Raw genomic sequence first — 24,635 nt, 5'->3', positions numbered from 1 at the left:
TGGCTACTTTTTTTGGGCTTTTATTGTGCATGTACAAGTAGTTGTATTACTTTAAAGCTACTGCACACGTGGTCTCCCATGATTTTCCTTGACTGGCCACCAGAAAAGTGGGTCACACAATGTTAATTTATTATAATGCTATTATAATGAAGCAGGGCTCATGTAGCATCTTCTGCACAGGTGCATTCATGATTCACCATGATTCAGCACTTTCCAGAAAGCAGGAACCACCAGTCTTAGAACAGGGTCTCTGTTCTGTATTGATGTCCTTTATCTTAGCCCTAGAGCACCTCCAGAGTTTCCTCCTTCCTGACTATCTCCTGCCTTAGTGTCTGCTGTTGCCCGTCTGACCCAGTTTCAAGCTCCACACCATGGTTTGTACAGATTCCACAGCTCTGTGCAAAGCAGATCCACCCAGACTACAGTCCTCCATGGCATGCACTTTGTGCTCTGGATGTGCTCCATTCCACGGCTCCCTACGCATGTCATGCCCCCTCCTGTCTCAAGGTGTATATACACTATTCCTCCTGTTGAAATGCCTTCCCTCTTCTCCCTTGCCTTTTGGAATCTATCTATATTTTTAATGACTGACTTTATGTACTTCCTCCTACTACAAAACCACGGCAGTGTATATTGTAGTAATGTGTGTACTGATTTGGGGTCAGATAAACTTGCATTCAATCAATTCTGGCATTTCTGTGAGTTTGGTAAGACTCAGTATCTTTAAGACTATTCAGAAGGTTTAGTATCCTCGCTTATAAAATGGGAATAATAAGAGTATGTTGTGTCCTGGCTGGTGTGGCTGAGTGGATTGAGTGCCGGCCCGTGAACTGAAGGGTATCTGGTTCGATTCACAGTGAGGGCACACGCCTGGGTTGTGGGCCATGTCCCCAGTTAGGGGCATGTGAGAGGTAGTCACACATTGACATTTGTCTCCTTTTTTCTCCCTCCCTTCCCCGTCTCTAAAAATAAATACAATTTTTTAAAAAAAAGAGTATGTTGTTTTCTCTTTGTAATGGCAATAATAAAAAGGGTTGTTATGATGCGTAAATCAGAAGAGGCACACAAAGTGCTTTTTGCACAGTATTTGGCATATAGTATACCCTTAATGCTCATTGTTGTTATAATGATAGTGACTGATAATAATAAATTGTTGGCTATTTAGCTCATGCTGATCTCTCTTTTCTCTGTTTCTATTTCACTGAGAATCAGCTCCACCCATTTTGGCCTTCATTGTTTTCTTATTACTTCATACACGTAAGTTTTGCCTCCTTGATTCAATTGTGGGCTTCTGGAGGGCACCTTACACAAAGCCAACTGCATGGTAGGGATGCTGTATAAACCTGCAGATTGGTTGATGGGTTTCACCTCTGGGCTGCTAAAATAGAACCCAATAATGTCATCAAGGGAAACAATTCTGATCAGGAGTGGGTCCTTTCTGAGTCCTTCAAAATCTAATTAAGTGAAATAGGTTTGTGTGTATCAGACACAATACAAGAGGGGAACAATTAATGTTCTTGTTGAAACCAGAATGGCAACCATTCCTCACATCACATGTCCTAAACCTGGCCCGCAGAGCATGACAGGTGCTGTTCTCCCTGTAAATGTGAGAGTAGTACCCTTGCAAACTCTATTCTGCTTTTGTAAACATTCATTTGTCTTCAGCTGGAACTTCCTGTGTTGAAGCCACAGATTTGTTTGCAGTCAACACCTGTGATATGAAACTCTTTCATCATTTTGACAAGGATAATTAAGAACATTCACCACATCCCACGGCAAACAGAGTAGAGGATGATCAGAAAAATCCAGAAAACAATGAGAAATAAAAATGAATAAAAGTCACTTCATTTGTTTGTTCTTTGAACTTATTACAAATGCTTCCACTGTTTACCTATTAGAATATATAATTCAACACACATAAAATTTGACTTTAAAGGGATAAATGTGTTACCCAAAGCAGTTCTGGGAAAGTGAATTACAACTACTAGAAAAAGAAACAGATGTCCCAAAGACTTTTGTGAGTACTTTGGAGGGTTTTACTCTCCTTTCACAGCAACCATGTATTTAAATTCTTCCCCAGTCATTGCTATTGCCACCACCATGGCCTCTCTCCTGCTTGCTCTGCTGCCCTGTCCTGCTAGATCCACTCTTGTCCTCTGTGTGTCCTCAGTGACTCATTTAGGTTTTTCCTCTGCCTTTCCATACTTATGTGGCATCTCCAAGTCCCATGCTAATCTAACACACTGGTTTCAAGTGTTACATTCCTTGGTAGCATTTTTTTGAACAATCACTTAGTATTTACCTTGTGCCTAAAACTCCTAAACACTTACATGCATAACCTCACTTAATCTGCAACACATCTATGAAGTAATCACTCCTTCTTTCTCTATACAGAGGGAAGTTATTCATCTTCATGCCCCATTAGCCATTTGCTGCCCCAGCTAAACACCAGATCCTACTGTGGCAGGCACATCTCCGGTGTCAAAGTCAGTTTGGGCTGCTACAAAAGAACACCAGAGCCTGGGTGTCATATCAGACATTTATTTTTCATAGTTCTTGTTGCTGGGAAGTCTTGAGATCAGGGTGCCAGACTGCTGGGGTTCTGGTGAGACCTCTCTTTCTAGCTGGCAGATAGTCACCTTCTTGCTGTGTCCTCACATGATGGAGGAAAGGCTCTTCTCTGTTCAGCCTCTTCTTATATAAGGGTTCTAATCCCATTCATGAGGGCTCCACCCTTATGACCTAATTAATTCCAAAATGCCCCACCTACAAATACCACCACATAGTGGGCTAGGTCTTTGACATATGAATTTTGGGGGCCATGAACATTCACCATAGCACCCAGCATCCTGAATTTGATGCTTCCTCAACTTTGGCTGTCATTAACTCCTAACCTAGTTTTCTTTAACATCTGAGCATCTATTGGTACTCCGCAAATTTGCCTTTGAACACTTATCCTTCAATATTTTCCTCTTTATTGATTCCACCTGCTCAGTTTAGATGATACATTACTCCATAGCTGGCTCCTCCAATGCTGTTCTCACCACTATCTCATGCACCACTCTTGATATCCTGGCATTCCAACTCCTAACAAAACATCCCCAGCCTTGCTTGCTCCTACATTCTGGCCCTGGTGTGGAATTGTAAAATTATACGTTATGGATCAGCCAGGCAGGCCAGGTCCCCAAGACAGACTAATATATGTATATTTGCACAGCTCTCACCAACCTCATCTGGGTGCTTGATGGTATTTGGCAACTCATTTACCTAGATTTTATAATGGGAAGAAAACACTGCTGGGAAATAGGTAATACAGTTCACTTTGTTTCTTATTAATTATTCCATTTCATCTACTGCATGTGCTTATGTTACACTTCCTAACCTAAATATTGTATTAATAAGCTTCTTGATAACAGAAATAGTTGAGAAAATAGGCTCTGATATCAAAATGTCAGCATACACTACCTGTGTGACCTTTAGCAAGTACTTATTACTCTGTGCTTCCAGTTCTTTTTTTTTTTTAAGATTTGATTTACTTATTTTTAGAGAGGGAAGGGAGGGAGATAGAGACAGAGAGAGAAACATCAATGTGCAGTTGCTGGGGGTTATGGCCTGCAACCCAGGCATGTACCCTGGCTGGGAATCGAACCTGGGACACTTTGGTTCCCAGCCCACGCTCATTCCACTGAGCTACGCCAGCCAGGGCTCTTCCAGTTCTTTTTTTTTTAATCTATAAAATGGAAATAAGAATATTTACCCTGTAAGGTTGTTATGAAAATTAAATGAGCTAATGCATATAAACTGCCCAATATGCTACTCAGAACATAGTAATTACAAAATAATTATTATCTGCTGATATTATTATTATCATCATAGCTGAGTCTATGATTGCTCAGTAAAATAACTCAGTTGAAATGCAAAATAACTCATCTTCTCAGATCGAGTCCACTAGGTACAATTTTTATCCAAATTGGTACCCTTTGAGAGTTAAACTGGATCCATTAGTACTTATACTGGGACAACAAGCATGAACTATACCTGCTCTCTGAAAACCAGAATGTATGCTCATGGGAAGGGATATTCTTAGGGAAGGGTTTTCCACTATTCAATTTAATAGCTCTGTGCCCTCCTTTTCCAAATTGGTTTTAAAGAGAGAACCACTTAACAACTTCCCTATGATTGTATTATATATTATAAAGAGCAATACCAAAGTATTAATTCTCAAATCAATAATTGTTAACTGTTCTTTATTCATTGGTGTTCTTGTTGTGGATACTTGTTCATATGTGCTTATTTATAAGTGAAATCTTGCCCAAAGTATCTGAAAAAATCAAAAGGTGAATTCCCTAACTAGTATTGGAAGTTTCAGATTTCTGTCATTATTCATACATGATAATAGTTTCTCTATATTGTCTGGTAACATCCATGTGTATAGATCTTATCTGTGTATTCCTCCTGTTGTTTTTTTTTTTCTTTCTTCTAGGTTAAATGTCTCCTTTACTGTGAAGGCCAGACATTTTAGGTTAAGTGTCTCCTGAAAAACAGCATTGATATGTGCTCTCTAGTTATAAGGAAAACATCAGATGTATTGATAGCAAATAGAGCCTTATTAGTTCTCTTTATTCTAACCTCCTACTCATCCCACTCTAATAACTTCAAGCACAAAACACAATGAGGGCTTAATAAATATCTGTTAACAGAAACCATCAGGCTGACATTGGAAAAAATTTAGGTTATGAGCAATGAAATATATAATCCAACTCACAGTGCCTTGTTTTCTGTAGAATCATTTTCATTCCTGTCACATTGAATGAACAGAGCAATGAATTCTGTGAGTCTTCATACACAATTTTCCTAAAGGGATATTCATTTACCATGCCAAAAATGAAAGGAAAACAAATTATTTTTTCTCTTACAATGGCCCACTTCAGAGAGTGCCAAAAGGCCATTTCATTCTAACTAGTAATTTGTAAATTTTGAAAAATGCCCTTCCTCTCAACATCTCCATTCTGTTCTGTCTCCAGCCCCACCATCGTCAAACAACAAAAAAAGCGAGCCACTGAGTAGCAGCCTTTGTCTCAAACCCGGTTCTTGTCCTTACTTTGAATGCTCAAGTGTGGGGGGGATGTAATTTCCCTCCCCATAACCAGTGCTGTCCTAGGGGCTGGTTAATGCTTTCTTCCGGGTGAGAGAGACTTTGCAGGCCCATTATAAGGAAGTCAGAGACCAGAGATGAATGATTCGTGCTTTCTTTCTAGCTTCTTGCAGACATAGATCAGCATGTGCTACCAGTATTTAGGGTTGTCATCAAAAATAAAATGTAGGTTTTCAGATTTAAAAAAAAGAAAACAAGATTTTTTTTTCCCTGTCTATGTAGATAAAACTACTGATCCAACAGATGGAAAGCCATACTCCTGGGGTTGATTTTTTCACTAATAGTAGAGTTGAAATTATAGTTCTCCATCAACAGCCTCTTTTCATGGTTCTGTTGTGGCCAAACAGAGAGTATACAAGGATAATGGCTGGTTTTAGGGCCACTCTGCACAAAGCCATCTTTACCATAAGAGGAATAGCTCATAACTCACTGTATTCATGGTAAAACCTCAGCACTCGACTGCCTCAGTGCTGTGATGATTGTAAAGAACAGAACTTCCAGGAAGGTGACACTGAGACCAACTGACAAACCCAGGATAAATAAACACAAATATACAACCCAAGTGGTCATCCCACATCCCCTAACTTTCTGTGTTGAGCATTATAAATTCCCTAATTATGCATGATTTCTTGATAGTAGTGAAAACCCTTATTCTTTATCGACTCCTCATATACACTATGGGATACAGTAAGGTCTAGATAAGCATATAATGAAATGAGATGAGACCTCACACCTTTATCTCCTAAACATAAGTCCATCCACATTCCCATCCTACTCCTGACCACTTCCACTTCATTCTTTCTGGCTTGAGCTAAAATGCTGCCCCTTCTGGGAAACCTTCCCTACTATCTCCAACTTAACCCACATTTTTAAAAAAAGATTAGACACTCTACTATGTGCTTCAAAATCTGCCAGTGTCCCTTGTCTGTCAGTGCTTGTGGAACCAGGGATGTCATGACCCAGGCATTTAAGACATGTTCAATTCAGTACAGGTATGGCTGTTTCACATGCACAACCTACTTGGTTTTCCAGTTCTCTCCTTTGGATTTATGAGGGACCAGGTGATCTAATAAGGAAGCTAAGAATATACTAAAGGCACAGCAAAGGAAGATCACATGGCAGAGGTGAGAGAGAGAATTTCATCTTCAGTTCAATTATCTTGAATTTTGTAATCAAAACACCTGATATTTTAATAGCAAAAATGTAAGTTTGAGTCATTTAAAATATCCTGATTAAAATGATATAAAAGAGATACATCAAAATCTTGTTATTTTTGAGGTACTCTAAAGATGTTAACCTGGCCATCAGAGGGCCATACACACAGGGACATTGGATGGAGGCTCAGCCAGGCCTCTGGCTCCCACTGGCCAGGCTGCAGTGAGGTGCTGGTGCCATGTCCTCAGGTGGGGAACCATCTGCTGTAGGTCTTGGTGTATGTGATGAGCCATCTGCTTCTGAGTAAAGGTGGGCAAAGGTTTAGCCCCCACAGGGATCCTGGAGGACTTGAGCATACTTTTTATGGTGTTTATTTCCTAAGTCTACTAACTCAGTTCTTCTGGAATGTTCTTGGACAACTCTCAGGAATCATCCTCAGCCTTATATTAGCACCCTTTTCTTAGTTTTCCCTTTTGCCCTTCTCCCTTTTTCTCTTTTATTCTGTTACATGTCCTTGTTCATTATCTTTCCAACACCCCATTCCTTTGCTCATTTACAGCAGACCACCCAGTGGAATGACTATTACGTATTTAAGAAATATTTTGGGAGAGGTCACTTGGTGGGATTTTCCTCAGTTAAAATTCTGCTGCTAATAAATAGAAATTAAAAAGTACAGAAAGCTTATTGGCTATTACTTTGAATATTTGTTCCTGATGTTCCTTTTCACCTTGCACCTGGTAAGTATACTTCATTTATAAGTTAAGTATACAATTAGTATTTACCATATTATGTGCAAGATTTATTGATTCAACATTTATCTGATGAAATTATCTGAGCATCTTCTTGCCCTCATAGAACTTACAGTCTGTAAACAATGGACACATGAATAAAAACACTTAATATATAATTACAAATCATGATAAGTGCTATTATAGCAGGTATGAATTATGAAGAGTCTCAAATGCCAGGTTAATTTTTTTTAAATGAAATTAAACCTACCTCTGAACTCCTAACCTATAAAGCTGGTTGGAAAATATAAATTCAGTCATTTTATTGGCCACATTCTCTTCCTTCCTGTGGTTACAAAGAAACCTCTAAGGAAGCTTGTAGGTTGCCTGGAATATGGGAGAGGAACCTGGAGTCTTCAGGCCAGCATAGCTGGCACTGGATTGCTAAGGTCCAACTGTTTGTGCCCACATGGTTGTGGATGGGCAGGAAGCCTGCTGCACCCATGCTACACTTGAACTCTTAGCTCAGGCAATGAATCTGGTTGTAAGGGACCAGCATTCCTGTAGACACAATACAGAGCCCTGCACATTGGAACACTGACCCTTCCCTAAAATACTGCCAGGAAACTGGAGCAGAACGCACTCCTCTGTCCCTTTCCCAGGACTTGGAAATGTTCTCTACCATCCTCCACCTCCCAACTTCAGAGGCATGAGCCATTCTTCTCTCCTCTCTGAGCTACCCAGCATAATCTCCTTTTTGAGAATAGACCTTCAAAAAACCTGGGAGAGAAAATTAAAGAAAGCTGAAAGGTATTCTGTGTCCTAATTCCAATATGTGAGTAGGTGGTTTCCACAGTAGCAACAGTAAGCAATTCTCTGGATACCAGCTGGGTATCCTATACTTCAATCCAGTTCTGATACTGTTTGCTGAGAGTCAGCGTCTGATCCCATAGGTTAAGGGTTCAGTCTTAAAAGACTGCCCCCCGTCCCCACTTCAGGCAGCAGTCACAGGCCCAGATTGTTACCTATATATAGCCAGCTGGTCAAATGTATAGGTAACAATGACCTTGCCTTGGACTCAACTAACAATTATTGGAAGTTTCAATGACCTTACCTTGGACTCAACTAATTTTTGAGAGTAGCTCATTGAACTGAGGGAAACATTTACTTATGTTTATCAGTTTATTATAATAGGATATTATAAAGGATACAGATGAACATCCAGATGGAAGACACACATAGGATATGTGTGGACAAAAAGGGCCACACACTAAACCTGACAAGCTAAGGGGAGGGCTGTATGACAACCTTGCAAACTCAGAGACCTAAAGCAACCACATAGGATGGTCTGAAATTAAAACGTTCTAACTAAAAGTAGGTCATGTCAAGAAATCATGTCCCAGGCTAGAATCTTCCCAGACAAAAGTCAGTCTTTACCTTAACTGAGCCTGTCTATTGTCTTTTTGCATCTATGATAACATACATTTAGAATATCAAATTTCCTTTTTCTGGATCCCTCAAAGCATAACCATCCGCCAGAGCTGAGACCACAAATCCCCTCATCGTTATTGTTATTGTTATTGTTATTGTGTTAATTGTGGACTGTTAACTATCCTGTACCCACCTGTGTAAAAGGTCTATCATTTTACTTTTTATCTAATTACAGAGGTTTCCCCACTTTGCTCTCTCCTACCTCCCTAATCTATCACCAACGGATTTCATGTAACCCACTGGCATCTTTTCTTTTGATTATAATGTATAAATAAAGTGCAAAACTGCCATTTTCCGGAACATTTTCTCAATCTGTTGAGGTTTTGCTTCCTAGCAGTTGTAGTCAGTTTGGCTCAAATAAACTCATAAAAATTCTTACAGGCTTGCACATTTCTTACATTGACATTTACTTGGCATAGTGAGCAGGACTCCAAAGCAGCCCAACCAGGACCACCTTGCAGGCCCAGACTCATGCTGAGTATCAGCATGGGCCCACTGTACTGATGGCTCCTCATTCTGCAAAGAGTAAACTTGGGTGAATTTCAATTGGAATTCCAGACCCCCCTGTTTTAACGTAAGAGGCCCTGATTTTATTTGAGCTGTCTTTTTAAAATCCTTGAAGTGGAACTAAAGGTTAAGGGTTGAGAGAGGACCCAGGCTAAGGTAGGACTGGAGGGAAAATAGATGGCTGGCTTTTAACTTTTTAAAAAAGTGTATTTTGTTGATTATGCTATTACAGTTGTCCCATTACCCCCCCTCCTTCAATCCCCTCCACCCTGGACACCCTCTCCCACCCACATTCCCCCCCTTTAGTTCATGTCCATTGGTCATAAGTTCTTTAGCTTCTACATTCCCCATACTATTCTTACCCTCCCCCTGTCTATTTTCTACCTACCATCTATGCTACTTATTCTCTGTAACTTTTCCCCTCTCTCCTCCTCCCACTCCCCTCTTGCTATCCCTCTGTGTGATCTCCATTTCTGTGGTTCTGTTCCTGTTCTAGTTGTTTGCTTATTTTGTTTTTGTTTTGGGTGTGGTTGTTAATAATTGTGAGTTTGCTTGTGAGTTGTGAATTGTGAATTGTGAGTTGTTAATAATTGTGAGTTTGCTGTAATTTTACTATACCTGTTTTTTATCTTCTTTTTCTTATCTTCCTTTTTAACATTTCATAAAGTAAGGGCTTGGTGATGATGAACTCCTTTAACTTGACCTAATCTGAGAAGCACTTTATCTGCCCTTCAATTCTAAATGAAAGCTTTGCTGGGTAGAGCAATCTCGGATGGAGGTCCTTGCCTTTCATGACTTGGAATATTTCTTTCCAGCCCCCTCTTGCCTGCAAGGTCTCTTTTGAGAAATCAGCTGACAGTCTGATGGGAACTCCTTTGTAAGTAGTTGTCTCCTTTTCTCTTGCTGCTTCTAAGATTCTCTCCTTATCTTTAATCTTGGAAAATGTAATTATGATGTGTCTTGGTGTGTTCCTCCTTGGGTCCAACCTCTTTGGGACTCTCTGAGCTTCTTGAACTTCCTGGAAGTCTATTTCCTTTGCCAGATTGGGGAAGTTCTTTATTATTTGTTCAAATAATTTTTCCAGTTGTTGCTCTTCCTCTTCTCCTTCTGGTACCTCTATAATTCGGATGTTGGAATGTTTAAAGATGTCCTGGAGGTTCCTAAGCCTCTCCTTATTTTTTTGAATTCATATTTCTTCATTCTTTTCTGATTGTATGTTGTTTTCTTCCTTCCTTCTGGTCCACTCCATTGATGTGAGACCCAGCTTTCTTCCCATCACTATTGGTTCCCTGTGCTTTTTCCTTCATTTCACTTATTGTAGCTTTCATTTTTTCATCTAATTTTCCATCAAAGTCAACCAATTCTGTGAGAATCCTGATCACCAGTGTTTTGAACTATGCATCTGATAGGTTGGCTATCTCTCAGTTGCTTAAAAGTATTGGTTCTGGAGTTTTCATTTGTTCTTCTGTCTTAGCCATCTTTTTTTTTTTTTTGTCTTGTCAAGCCTGTTTCATAGTAAGGGGCGGAGCCTTAGGTGTTCACTGAGGCATGGCAACCCAGTTGCTGGGTTGTAACATTGTTTATGGGGGTGGGGTCCAAGAGGGAACAACAGCACTTGCTCCTCTCTCTGCCAGACTTCAGTCCCTTCCTCCACTTCCCCCAAGCAAACTGGGCCTTTCTGGTACTAATTTTCTTGTGGGTGGGCTTGTGTACCCCGTGGGTCTTTCCAACAACCTCTCCTGTGAGGCTGGGAGTCTCTCCCAGTGCCTCAACCCCCACAGGTGTTTTTAATCAGTGCCCCGCTCTATTTTCCTGCGCTGGGACCCTGGGACCACCCACTTAGCCAGCCACCTTGCGAGCAGTGCCTTGCTTTACATATGCTTCACTGGGTCTGCCAGTTGCCATCCTTCGCTGGGGTCTGCCAGCCTCAGCTTGCACGCCCAGGGTCTGCCCACTGTGGTCTTGCGTGCCCAGGATGCCTTACAAAACGTCTCTCCACCCAGCTACCTGACTCCACCTCTCCTACCGGTCTGGATGAACGTGTCTATTTTAACTCCTTGGTTGTCCGACTTTCATACAGTTCAATTTTCTGTCAGTTCTGGTTGTTATTCCATTTCTAAATTGTTGTTGTCCCTATCTTGGTTGTGCAAGAAGGCACTGCGTGTATACCTACACCTCCATCTTGGCCGGAAGCTTGGTTTTTAACTTTTAATTTTGGCTTTCAATTAGAATTGCTTTTTGGGAGTCTGAACAAAAGCCTTTTGCTGGAGAAATGAGAGCCTGAACTCATTTGGTTTCAAAGACAAGGGGCACTTCCTCTCTCACTCCTGAATCTCAGGCATTCTTAGATGACTAAGAATCTTTGTGGCAGTGTCAGGGGGCATCCTAATGAGCAGGAGCCCCGCAGTGAATTCCAACTCAACTGTAATTAAACCATTGACTCATTTGGGGATGCACATATGAAGGGTGGTCACCTAGCTCTCTGAGTCTGCACAGCTGTGTTAGACAGCAGGGGAGAGAAACCAAGGCATGGAAGAGGGTAGATGCAACTCGGGGGTGAGAGCCTCACCAAGCTCAACCCATAAGCAGCACGCTTCTCCTTAGGAACTTGGTAGACTCTACAGATCCCAAAATAAAACTAATATTAACTTGGGAACTTGTGCCTCCAAGGCTGGAAACTCCCAGACCCTGGTCCTCATTAATACTCCTGGTAGGAAGCCTTTCCTTGCCAGTACTTTAAAGAAATGGGAAGGTTTAACTAGAAGTGATATCAATTTAGAGTGGCCAAAATACAGTTTTCTTTGGGGGCTTAAATTAAATTTTGCATGAAAATTAGATAATGCTGGCCCTAAAATTAAATGAATGGGAAGTGTGTCTTGCTTTGGAAATTAGGAGTTTCTAGGAGGAGCACAGTTAATTTTTTAAAGACATTAATAAGAAATTCCAGAGCCTCTGTCTGAACTAAAGAAGACTTCTGAAGCCAATAAATGCCACCCGCCCCCCCAACCTTCTACAGCATCTCCACTGTATGTGCTTTCTCAGCTTCCTTGTCTGGACTTACCCTCTTCCTCCCTTCCTCCTTCCCTCTCTAACTTCTCTATATCTCCTCTACTACTACTCCCTACTGACCTAGGGAGAAACGAGAATAAGAATTGAGACAAGGATAATCCAGCAATTCTAGTAGCTTTCTTTGGAGAAAAGCTGGTCTCAGACAGAGGGGAACCTGTGATTGTATACATTTCTTAGACTAGAACAGAATTAAGCAATCTACCTAAAAAATTTCCCAGTTTTCCCCTGGACCCTAATGGGTTCACAGAAGAATTTAACTTAACTGTTAGAATATGTAAGTCTGGAACTTCTGGCCTATTCCAATTAGTTAACCCACTGATTTCTGGGAGCGAAAGCAACAGAATTACTAAACAGTGTTCACGGGAAAACTGCAGAGGAGTCTGTTCACCTTAAGAAGGATGATAAGAAGCTGAAATGGGATTTATTAAGAGAAAAGAAACAGAAGCAAGCACACAGCTGCTCCAAGGACTATGTGTTTCCCCCTCTCTTTACTAGTACTTTAGGAGAAATTAAAATTATCATAAAAAAAGGAAAATTACTAAGGCCCTTGTAAATACTGGGGCCACTTTACCTGTTCTTAACCACCTAACTAAGTTGTGTCCTCCTTCTACTTAATAATAACCCACAGCCTTCAGACCAACTTGCCTCCGTTTTCAGAGTCAAGTTTCTGTGCTGATGATAGGGATATCTAATCAACCAGTATCTGTGTTCAAATCAGAATCTATTCCATTGCAACTAGGGAACATTTATGGGGCAATATATTTATATATAAAATATATACTTTTATCAAATCATTCTCAGTTCATTTGATAGGCTGAGATTTTCTTGAAACTAATGACTCCCACATATCCTTTTTCCAGAAGGGTAAAATATATTTAGAAGTAAGTAAATCAAATGCTGGACCAATTAAGAAAAGAATGATTTTAAAGGAACTTCCATAAGAGGAAAATAATCTCAAGATAATCTCAAGTCTTTTCCAGTCACCAACATGCTTTACACATGAGGCAGATTTGAGTCCGTTGCACAAGATTACTTAAAAAGAGGACTTATAATTCCATGTATAAACCCCTTTAATCTTCTTATTCTTCCAGTAAAGAAACTCAATGGGAAAGAATAAGGATTTGTACACAAATCTCATAGCTATAAATAAAATAGTTATTCCCAAATATTCTGTGGTTCCAAATCCATGTAACCTATTATCAGCTACTTCTGTGGACTGCCAATATTTTTCAGGGATAGATTAATGCAGTGACTTTTTCAGCATTTCTGCAACAAGAAAAGAAAGAAAGAGAGACAAAAATACCTCTTGGCTTTCACCTGAGGAGTTTACAAGTTTATACCTCAGGGATGTATAGAGAGTCCCAACTATTATTGTCTTACTGAAAGCTGATTTAAATGATGTTAAATTTCCTAGAGATTCCACTCCAATCCAATATGTCAATGATTTAGTTTATGCTCTAGGAAATTACTAGACTCCTGAAAAGACACAATTTACCTATTACAACAGCTAACTATAAAGGGATGTAAGATATCAAAGTACAAGTTCTACTTCTGTTTACTGCAGGTAAAATACCCTGGTTATCTAATGTCTAAAGATGGGCTACTAATTAACCCTGGAAAACTCAGGGGAATTCTATCTTCCCCTCTTCTAAAACAAGAAAGCAGCTTAGAGGACTCCTGGATTTGACTGGACATTGTCATATTTGGATTCCAGAATTTTATTAATGGCCCAGCCTCTACATGTCATTAAAATCATATTGACCTGATCCAATTCAGTGAAACCCAGAAGGGAAACAAGCTATAACATCTCTAAGGAATTGTCTAAAGCTTCAACTCTGGGACACCTGCATGATAAACTTTAAAACTTTTTATACATGAAAATAAAGGAAATTCTTTTAGAAGTTTTAACTCAAACAGTGATCATCATCACAGTCAGCTCCCTCCCTGCATGACAGTCAGCTCTGCCATAGGCGTGTTGTATAAGCAAACAGAAAAGATAGTTACAGGCTCTCCTTTGTTTATATTCCTCATTCTGTTTAATCTCCACTGATTCTCATCATATTCAGCACTTCTGTCAGTCAACTGAGTCTTGCCTTCTGCACCTGATCTTATCGAGTAGACCAAAGAGTTCATTTGGTTTTAAAGTTAAAATAAAACACACATTTTTCATTTTCACCTATCACTTTATTGAACAATGTATTCACCATTTTGTTCCACTACCTACTACCATCTTTCAGACAACTTCATAATTCCATCTTCCCAAAACATTTTATTTTTTTGAGCAGAAAACCATTCCAGGTGCCTTTTGCCGTCTTCCATGGAATTGAATTTTTTTCCATTAAGAGAATTTTGTAAAGACCAAAGTAAATGGAAATCCAAAGGTGCAATGTCTGGTGAATACAGCTGATAAATTAGAACTTTCTAGCCAAGCTGTAATGGTTTTTGCCTGGTCATTAAAGAAACACGCGGTCTTACATGATCCTGATGGAAGATTATGTGTTTTCTGTTGACTAATTCCAGTTGCTTTTCATCTAGTGCTGTTTTAGTTGGTCTGTTGGGAGCAGTACTTGTTGGAATTAATCACTTGGTTTTCTGGAAGGAGCTCATAACAGAGGACTTCCTTCCAATCCCACCATTTACACAACATCACCTTCTTTGGACGAAGACTGCCCTTTGGTGTTGTTGGTAGTGGTTCATTTTTTTTGCCCCACAATTTGTTTTGTTCCACATTATTATAAAGTATCCACCTTTATCACCCATCACAATTTGTTTTCAAAACGGAATGTTTTCATTATGTTTAAGTAGAGAATCACATGTGGAAATACAGTCAAGAAGGTGTTTTTCACTTAACTCATGTGGAACCCAAACATCGAAGCAATTGACGCAACCAAGCTGGTGCAAATAATTTTCAATGCTTGATTTGGATATTTTGAGTATGCCAGCTATATTGCACGTGGTATAATGTTGATTGTTCTCAGTTAATGTCTTGATTTGATCACTATCAACTTCAACTGGCCTACCCGACTATGGAGCATCACCACCAAGAAATCTCTAGTGCAAAACTTCACAAACTACTTTTGACATATTCAATCAGTCACAGTACCTTCTCCATACACTGCACATATCTTTTTTGTGTTTCAGTTATTATATTTTTACCTATCTTGAAATAATAAAGCACAATATTCCAAAAGTGTTGCTTATTTTCTTCCATTTTCAATATTAAAATGGCTATGAAAAATTCACCAATTTTGGTAAGTTTTTTAAAAATGCACGCTGATATGACACCTGTCAAAATACAATTTGACAAAATTGTTTTGAATGAAGTTAAAGACAGCTAAGCGCTACTGGAGCCCTCTTACAGGAAAAAATGAACAAACTCTTTGGCCAACATAGTATTTGAACTTGATATAACAGTCTTAACCCAGCAACTTTTGTACTTTCTTTGCAGGATGAAAATATCCACAATTTTGTTTTTCTTACTGACCGCCCTTACTCCTAGGGATGGTTTGTAGGAATCTCCTTGGTAATGCCTACTTTTTTTGGTTTGCAGATGACTCTGAAAAATAAACAGGGATGTTACTGATCTGAATATGCAGTAACTTCCATGGTGGACCTAATTGCAAGTTCTTTTTTTACCTGAATAAGATCTGCCCAGCAAGCCTAATTAATTTTTCTAACTTTGACTTGTCAGTTGGCCAAATAGCCCATCTTTATACTGATAATAGCTATACCTTTGGTGTAGCTCACAGATTTAGAATGTTGTTGAAACAATGAGGGTCCTTAATTTTTCCAGATCATCCCACAAAGAATGGGAAATAGGTTGCAGAATTATTAGATGTCCTACAGAAATTAAAACAATCAACAAGTATCAAAATTCCAGGACATTCTAAAGATGCCACCATGAAAACAGAAGATTATTTAGCTGCTGCTGCCACCAGACAGGCAGCATTAAACAGCCAAATTATCCAGACCTGAGAATGCTCCTTGCTTCCTGTTAAATTGGTAAAAAACTCTGTTACAGTTCCAAAGGACAGCTGCAGAGGAAAAAAGGACATGGCAACAAAAGGGAGAACCTTTGTTCCAGGCAAACAGATATGGCTTGGATCCAATCAGAAACCAATTTTGGACATAAGGGGCTTAATTGCCTATATTTTAGCATGTACATAAGCTAAAGTGTTATAATCCTAAAAGATGATTTCATGTAGCAAATAATATTACTGTTACTATAGCTCAGAAAGAGTATAGCAAATGTTCTATGGGAAACTGTTCCATGGGTCCCAAGGAAATTTCCTATTTCCTTTAGATCTATTTGAGGTATTGTAATTGGATTTTACCCAAATGCCACAATCTCAAAAATATAAATATGTGTTAGTCATGATTTTATGTAGGTTGAGGCATTCTCTTGCCAGAAAACAACAGCTTTAATGGTAGGTAAATTATTTTGTTAAAAAATTCATTCCCAATTGGGGGATCCCTTCTGAGTTAGTGACTGAGGGATTCACCTTACTAGATAAATAATATAATCCATTTGTAATATCTCTCATTCTACAGCATTTTCATTGTGTCTAGCACCCCCAGATCTCTGGATTGGTAGAACATAGGAGGTCTGTCCAGAAAGCACCCATCCATGTAATATGAAAAATAGAGGCATTTATTGAAGAAGATACAAGAGACATTGGACATAGGACAATGAAACCTCAGCCCCCTTCAAAGTAGGCACTTTGGGACCTCACACAGTTCTTCCAATTACCATCAGCTGCCCTGTCATATTTTCCTGAATCTCTTTGATGGTGTGAAATCTCTTCCCTTTTAAGGTAAGGCTAGCTTTAGGAAAGCCAGAAGTCACAGGGTGCCAAATGTGGGGCTGGGTCACCTAGGATTTGATGTTTTGCAAAAAAAAAAAAAAAACAAAAACAAAAAAAACTCTGCATGAGAGGTGATGCATAAGCAGGCACATTGTTGTGATGTTGATCACCAGTTGCCCATAGCTGTGACCTTCTGAATCATCTGAATAGTTTCTGTGGATGAATGTCCAAGCTAATGCAAGATTTGATACAGATTCATCACTCTACTCACCCAGTCATTTTTAATGTGTTGGCTACACAGTACACATGCTCACTCAATGGCATCTACCATCCCCACTGACTAGTACAGTGAAGTCATCATTGTTCATGCATGCACATTCCAGTCCACTCTCCTTGGCCTCCAGGTTACATCAATGTCATGCAAACCATTCTCATTATATTAACAATGGTTGAAGTTTTTCTGGAGATATTTTGTATATATGGTACAATTAAAATTCAGCTAGGTAAATTTTCAGAAGCTTTTAAACTTCCTTGGCTAGAAGTTCTCCTTATAGTACTCATCAATCTGAAATCTATGATAAATATAGCCTTACTCCCTATGAAATAGTCACCAGCTGCCCTATGAATTTAGATGATGGGACATATGATTTGACTATACTAAAAGTAAAGTTGCATTATTAACAAGAACTCATTAACCAGCTTGTAGGGAATAATAAATTAGTAACATTTTACAGTGTGGTCCCAGGAGACAAAGATTTCAAAGACCACAACTTACAACCAGGACATTTTTTCCATTTGAAAAGACATTAATGACTCTCTCCAACATGGTTGGAAGGAACCTTATCAAGTGCCTAACCACAAATGTACATCTGCCTCTGTCCCTGACACTTGCCTCCACCTACAGCAGAGATCAAACTTCTCAGAGATGAGAAACTATGGACCCCAGAGATAGACAGCTATCCCAAACATCAACAAAGCCTGTATACCTACAAATTAATGTTAATCTTTATTTGCTTGATTGTCTTTACCTATCTGCTAATATTAATAATAATAATAATTGTACTTGTTCTTTAGGCTTTTTTTAAACCTTGTGTATATAACCCAATTATTAGTTGCTGAAGGTATATAAGACAACTTTTATATCATCAATAATACTCTTTTTATGGTTTCTGATTTAGAATTTAGAAGATATGCTATTGCAAAACAAGGAAAGGGATGTGCATATTTTTAAGACAAGTTAAAATAGAGAAGTTTGTTCTAATAAGTTAGTTACTTCTAAATGAGTTTTAAAAAGACAAACCATGAAAAAAAGGGAAGTTGTAGAAACTTAGTAGAAGAGGAATATGAAGTAAGGAATTTTATGTACAAACCCTAGAACCACCTTATGGGAATGTGCTTACCTCCTAACCCAACAAGGACAATTAATTATGGTAATTCAGATAGAAGCTGACATGAGTATAAAAACACGGCCCTCTATAACTGCTGCTGAGGCACAGGATTTTTCCTTATGGAAACCCTTCTTGGCCTCTTGGCCTCTTGGCCTCCTGACCTCTGGAATTTCAGACGGTAATTGTAATTTACAACATTGTGTTCTTACAGCCTTGGCCCCAATGAAAACTTAAGGTTACAGTTTGCAATTGCACAATGAGCCAGAATCAGATTAGTAACAGCACCTGAGTGCTTCCAATGTGAGAAGGAAGGGCCATAGCAAACAGGAACCCAACTCATGGTCAGGTTGTGAAAATGGAAAAGGTGTATGGCACACCTGCAGACAGTAAGTAAATGCTATACTAGATGCCAAATAGAGCAAAGTGAGGTAGGCACCAAAACCTGTATTGTGATAGCTTGAAGGTTAGAAATGATCCAGAGTGTTTTTCTTAATAAAGGCCCATAAGACCTGCCTCCCATTTACCTATTTTTCACATTTAAGAAAAATTTGGCCTTGACTTCCATCCACGGTTATGGTCTTATCCCATCCCCAGCAGTTCACTCTGTTCAGTGAAGCAGTCACTGACACTAAGACTTCCTGGGAAGGGACCTTTCCAGCACTGTTGGACCCCATTATCCAACCAAAAGGTTGGTCATCAATGCATGCTCTGGGTTGATTTATGACAGAAAGGGGAACATGTGGATGAAAAGTGGCCACACACTAAACCTGACAAGTTCAGGGGAGGCCTGCGTGGAGGCCTTGCAAACTCAGAAGCCTAAACTACCCACGCGGGATGGTCAGAAATTAAAATGTTCTAACTAAAAGCAGGTCATGGAAGGTAGTCATGTCCTGGGTTAGAATCTTCCCTCACAAGTCAATCTCTACCTTAATTGAACCAGTCTATTGTCTTTTTTGTGTCTATGATAATATACCTCTGGAGTGTCAAATTTCCTTTTTCCAGACCCCTCAAAGTACAAGCACCCACTAGAGTGGAGAACACAAATCTCCTCATTGCTATTGTTATTATGTGAACTGTTGACTGTTAACTATCCTATACCCACTATGTAAAAGATGTATGTGTCTATCATTTTACTTTTTATACAATTACAGAGGTTTCCCTGCTTTGCTTTCTCCTGCCTCTCTATTCATCACCAATGGATTTCATGTAACCCCCTTATGCCTCTTTTGATTGTAATGCATAAAATAAGATGCAAAACTGCCATTTTCTGGAGCATTTTCTCAATCCATTGAGGTTTGCTCCCTGGCAACTGCAGTCAGTTTGACTCAAATAAACTCATAAAAATTCTTACAGGTTTGCATGTTTTTTACATTGACACAAAGTGTATAAGCTTACCTTGTGTCTACACAAGGGGCACAGAGTCCCCATGTCCTCTCCAGGCATGTCATTCTCCCAGCTCCTCCACATGTGCACTGGCCTGGAAGCTCTCCATACCCACTCTTTTGGAGTTTTTATGGAGGTTTCATTATATGGGCATGATGGATTATCATTTGCTGTTGGTGACTGAACTCAATAGAACCTTCTAGGTTCTTTGAGTGGTCTAATAATTTGATCGACATAAGACAGATTAACAGGAGAAATACAAATTTAATTACATATGTACAGGAGCTCAAAGACATGACACTCAAGGGCAAGTCAATTGGTCGTCCAAGCTTTCTTGAGCTAAGGAGTAGGGTAAGTGCTTGGGACTTCATGGCAGAGGAAGGTAATTCACTGGACGATAAGGAGAGTGCAAATCAGTTTCCCTGCCATACCCACAAGTCATTCAGACAAAAAGTTCTAGGCTCTCTTTCTGGCACAGGCCTCTTCTGTAAACTCTTTAAAAAAATTTATTGAATCTTTTCCATTACTATTTATCCCACTTATACTCCACATGTCCTGCAATCATCACATTGTTGTCTATGCCCATGAGTTCTTTTTCCTTTTTGCTCAATCCCTCAGCCCCCTAACTCTCTCCAAAGCTATCACCCTGCTCTCCATCTATGAGTCTGTCTCTATTTTGCTTATTAGTTAAGTTTGTTCATTAGCTTCCACATATGAGTGGAATCATGTGATATTGGTCTTTCTCAGGCTGGTTTATTTCACTTAGCATAATGTTCTCTAGGTCCATGCTGTCACAAAGGATAAAATTTTCTTTTTTATGGATGAGTAGTATTCCATTGTGTAAATGTCCCATAGTTGTTTTACCCATTTGTCTAGTGAGGGATATTTGGGCTGCTTCCATATCTGGGTGATTATAAATAACACAATTGTTGTATTTTACTTCTTTGTGTTCCAAATCACTGATTTGATTCTTGCCATCATCCACTCTACTGATGATTCCTTGTAAATTGTTTTTTATTTCAATTAGTGTTTAGTATTATCCTTCATTTCTGAATGGATCTTTTTTATATTGTTGAGGTCCCCACTAAGTTCCTTGAGCATCCTTAGGACCAATGTTTTGAACTCTGCATCTGATAGATTGCTTTTCTCCATTTTGTTTAGTTCTTTTTCTGGAGTTTTGATCTATTCTTTCATTTGGACCATGCTTCTTTGTCTTCTCATTTTGGCAGCCTCCCTATGTTTGTTTCAATGTATTAAATAGAGCTGCTATGTCTACCAGGCTTGAAAGAGTGGCCTAATGTAGTAGGTGTCCTGTAGGATCCAGCGGGACAGCCTGCCCTATTACCCAAGCTGGGTACTCAAAGTACACCTATAATGTGGGCTGAGTACACCCTCCTGTTGTAGTTGAGCCTCGATGGCTGATGGCCGAGGTCTGCCGCTGCCTGTGTTCTGTCTGCAGTCACACAGCATAAGCTACAAAGCAATCTGCAGGTGGCTGCTACTTGTGCTGGTAGATGTGCCCAGGAGAGACCAAGCTGTGAACAAAGGTCAACTGCTGCTAAAGCCAGGCCTGGGGCAACTTAGCAAGTGGTACATGGTTCACTGAAGCCAGATGCTGCTTGTTTGAGAGAATTTGGAAAAATCTGAAGCATTGTTCAAGACAAGACTTTCGTATGGAAAAGCCACTGTTAATAGCTTTGGTGGGCTTGAAAGTTGAGTGGAACAGGGCCTCAGAGAATCATGAGTGTGGGGCAAACAGTGTCAGCCAGGTTGATGGGGTCTCTAAAAAATCAATCAGTAAATAGATTCAATAAAAACCAACTTCGATTCTGAGGAGAAACAGGAACAAACTATTGTTCTTAGCTAGCACATTCACAAATCATACCTGATACACTGGAGTAAACAATTCATGACTTGTATGTCTAGGTACTAGAAGCAAGATTTAGCTTAAAATATAATATTTGAGTATCCATTTTTACATCATTGCACAGTCAGATTTAGAGGCCTATCCAAAACCCAATGCACTACTCCAGCATGAAACCAACTCTTCACACTTCATCTGTCAAGACCTTGTTGGATTCCTTGTCTGTGTGATGTATTCATCATTTCTACACCAAGGAAAATCACCAGTAAGATTTGTTAATGTTCTGGCCTCTGGTCTGAACCTCCCCGCTGAGTCTGCTGATAATCCAGTGTGAACATAGCGTGAGAGGAGCCCGTTCTCTGAAGGTCCTGCTGGGCATAAGCACGCTTGCTCCCCTTGTGTTAGTTACTCTAAGATTTTTCCTTTTTGTTTCTTATATTAACCTTTTTCTAACCCTAAGAAAATAACAGATGTGGTTCAAATCATCATACTTATACTAGTATTTGTTTTCTATAGTGTATATTCTGGTTTGAAGTGTTGCAAAAAATAAAGACTCTTCAGTACCCAGTGCAAGCTCTACATGGGCAAACTCACTTCTGACACCGCCCCCCCACCCATGTCTACAGCCCTTCCTCCTCTTCTATGTCCAGTGCACCAAACCCAGATTCTGTCTCTAGCTACTCAGGGTTCCTTCCCACAATGTCCAGCATAAGTTTGCAGTTCCCTACTCTCCAGCCTGTTGTTTATATCCTGTCCTATTATTTATCTGTTCATTCATTAGATATTTTTTGAGCACACACTATGTACCAAACACTGTGCTAGACACTCTGTATACAACAGTATACAAGACAATGCCCTTCTCTAGTGGAATTGCATTTGGTAAGGGAGATAGAAAGCAAGTAAGTGAAATAATTACAACCTGTGTTAGCTCTATAAGGGAAACAAGCAAGGTAATGAGAGAGGAAATAATGAAGAGGCAGCTACTTTAAGGTGTCAGGTAGACCTTTCTGAAATCCAAAGAATGGGAAAAGGCCAGCCATGAACACTCTTCTGTCCATTCTCTGAAAGAACAGTGAAACTATGCCCATGAAGATAAAACATACACAAAACTGCAGATAAGTAAAAGCTTAGCAAGTTTGAGGTCTGGAGAAAAGTCAGCATGGCCAGAGACACACTAGGAAAATGAAATAAGATAACAGAGGAGGAAAGATCATTCATGGCCTATAATCTTGGTAGGGAGGTCAGATTTAGGGACCTCTTCTAAACTGTCTTTTGATTTTAATGACTAATTTGTCCTAAAAGCATTTAACAGTATTGACTTTGGAGTCATAAGAGTCTGGGTTCAAATACTGGCTCTGACACTAATTATGCCTTCTCTCAAAATTTAGATAATAATATCTTATCCAGAGGCTTGAGGTAAGAATTAAATGAGATAATGCATGTTTAGTACTTTGAACCAGTTAAGTGTCCCATTAATGGTTGCTATGATTGTACCATTAGCCGCTGGTGCATAACTAACCACCCAGAAACATATAAACTTAAGACAAGAGACAGATGTACACCAGCCAGATGAAGGGTGTTCACCTACACTAGACTTCATTGCTGGTCTTCTCTACATATGCTGTTCTGGAGCCCAGGCTGAAGGAACAGGAGCTTCCTGGGGCAAGTGTGGCAATGACAGAAATGGAAGAGGTCAAGGCCAATATACAATCACATTACATGTCTGCTAATATCCCTTTGGCCAAAGCAAGGCACACACTGAGCTCAAAGTCAAAGGGCAGGGGATTATATCCTGCCCACCCTGAGTCTCTTTAAAGTCACATGCCAGGACCAGTACGTAAATACTTTGAAAAATAATGTAATCTACCACAATTACTGTGGTTGATAATAACCCAACATTGTTACATTACTCAGAAATACTTACATCTTCATGAGACTATTATTAACACATAAAAATAAATGAATGAAATCTACAGCAAATAATTGCTAGAGTAAGGAACAGTTTCTTCTTATTCAATAAATGTCTAATCACACCCCCAATCTATTTGTTTTGTACATTTGGAAATCAGTACTTTATTGAATTTCTACCAGAAGTTAACACTTGTTTTGTCCTTTAAAAATCGTTATTATAGAACCACTGAGGCTGAAAATCATTTCACCAATTGGTGCTAATGTAGGACTTGCCATTTTTCAGAAGTGACATACTGGGCATAGGCCAATGAAACAAAGTACTGGAGTAACAGAATTCGTTTAATTGTCTTTAGTAGAGAGCTGAATGGTCAGACAGCCTGAGCATAACCCTTCCTCTCTGAGACTCCCAGCCAACCAGTCTGACTCATTTTAGAGGAGAGGAAATGAAAGAATGGGGACTTGTACACAGAAGCAATAACGATTAGGAGCTGGGACACTCTCCCACTCTCCGCAGGGGGGTGTGGATACTAAACTAAAATACATTATAACTCAATTCCTGATGAAGTCAATCTAGCCAAATTGCCTTATATTAGTGCCATGATGGCTCAAGGAGAAAAGCATCCTGCATGCCAAAATACAGCTTTCTGTGGCTCTCTCCACAGATCACCAGAGCCTCTGGACCACAGAGAGTGCTGAAAGGTTGTCTGCAGACTAAACAATTTCCCCTCCCATACTGTGCTTGCTTTTATAAAAAGGCAAATAGGACCTAAAGTGAACAAAATTGCCAAAGGTCGTATTTGAGTTTTCATTCACAGGCCTTTAGAGGACTGTATCCCAAGGATAGAAATTAACTTGATTTTACAAGTTACTAAGCTAGAATCACTTTATGTTCGATCTCAGTAAAGATGCTGTTAATTTTCATTTATTCTTCAACAATTAGAGTGAGGAGAAAAATCAACATCATGCTGTTTAAATTCTAATTATGTTCAAGAAAATTACTTGCCTACTTCAGAATCTCCTTCACTCCATATCCCCTTCACATCCTCTTCCCCCACCAGCCCTATTCTGGAAATGTTTTAAATATGAAACAGAAGTTTTTTTATGGTGAAAAGACAAAGATTAAACCCAAAAGGACATCTTTGTGATATCTGAGGGTTTTAATTTTTTTAAAAGATTTGT

The sequence above is a fragment of the Phyllostomus hastatus genome, unplaced genomic scaffold (genome assembly GCF_019186645.2).
Source record: "Phyllostomus hastatus isolate PE091 unplaced genomic scaffold, TTU_PhHast_1.1 phas_contig_118, whole genome shotgun sequence".
Taxonomy (NCBI): Eukaryota; Metazoa; Chordata; class Mammalia; order Chiroptera; family Phyllostomidae; genus Phyllostomus; species Phyllostomus hastatus.
This window is presented reverse-complemented; position numbering follows the sequence as displayed.